Here is a 1,215-nt window from a genome sequence, read left to right as displayed (position 1 = left end):
GAGCTGACCACTGATAATGGTCAAAATGGTGCAGGGACCTGAGTCAAGAGTCCCAACTGGCTACAGGGTTGTGAGTCAGGGCACATGACAGGTGGTTGGTCTGTCTTTCAGTTCCTTCACCTGCCACGAGGGGGTGCTAGACTAGCTTACGGGTCTGCTTTTGGCTGCACATTCCTACTGGTAAAACATCTTTAGCCTGCACCCAAGAAATGCATGGAGAAGGAAGTGGCAACCCGCTCCAGTGTTCTTGCCTGGAGAATCCCAGGGACAGAGGAGCCTGGTGGGCTGCCATCTATGGGGTCGCATGGAGTCGGACACGACAGAAGTGACTTAGCAGTAGCAACAGCAAGAAATGCATAACTGTTTATTTACCAGTTAATTATACATATTTTCTACTCCCCTAAAGTATTATGTACATTATAAAGGGCATGCAACAATAGATATAAGAAACTCTAGGTGAAAATAACTGTAAACAGAAGCTCAGTATTTTTTTTTTAATTTGTTGAAGTAGTGTTGATTTATAGTGTTGTGTTAATTTCTGCTGCACAGCAAATTGAATCAGTTTATATATATAGGCTTTTGTGGCTCAGCAATAAAAATTTGCCTGCAATGCAGGAGATGTGGGTTCAGTATGTGCATGGGGAAGATCCTCTGAAGAAAGAGATGGCAACTTACTCCAGTATTCTTGTCTGGGAAATCCCATGAACAGTGGAGCCTGGCAGGCTAAGTCCATGGGGTGGCAAAAGGAGTTGGACACGACTTAGCAACTAAGCAACAACTCTATGCATTCTTTTTTCTATTCTTCTCCAGTATGGTTTGTCACAGGATATTGAATATAGTTCCTTGTGCTCTTCAGTTGCACCTTGTTGTTTATCCATCCTATATATAATCGTTTGCATCTACCAATTCCAAATTCCCACACCCACCCTAACTCTTGGCAACCACAAATCTCTTCTCTATGTCTGTGAGTCTGTTCCATAGATGAGTTTTATGTGTGTCCTATTTCAGATTCCACATGTAAGTGATATCACATGGTCTTTGTGTATCTCTTTATGACTTGCTTTACTTAGTGTGACATTTTCTAGGTTCATCGGTGTCACGGCAATGGCATTATTTCATTCTTTTTTACAGCTGAGTAGTATTCCACTATATGTACAAACCCACACCACATCTTTTTTTTAATCCCTTCATCTGTTGATAGATATTGAGGTTGTT

The sequence above is a fragment of the Capricornis sumatraensis genome, chromosome 15 (assembly GCF_032405125.1).
Source record: "Capricornis sumatraensis isolate serow.1 chromosome 15, serow.2, whole genome shotgun sequence".
Classification (NCBI taxonomy): Eukaryota; Metazoa; Chordata; class Mammalia; order Artiodactyla; family Bovidae; genus Capricornis; species Capricornis sumatraensis.
Note: the sequence above shows the minus strand (reverse complement) of the source record.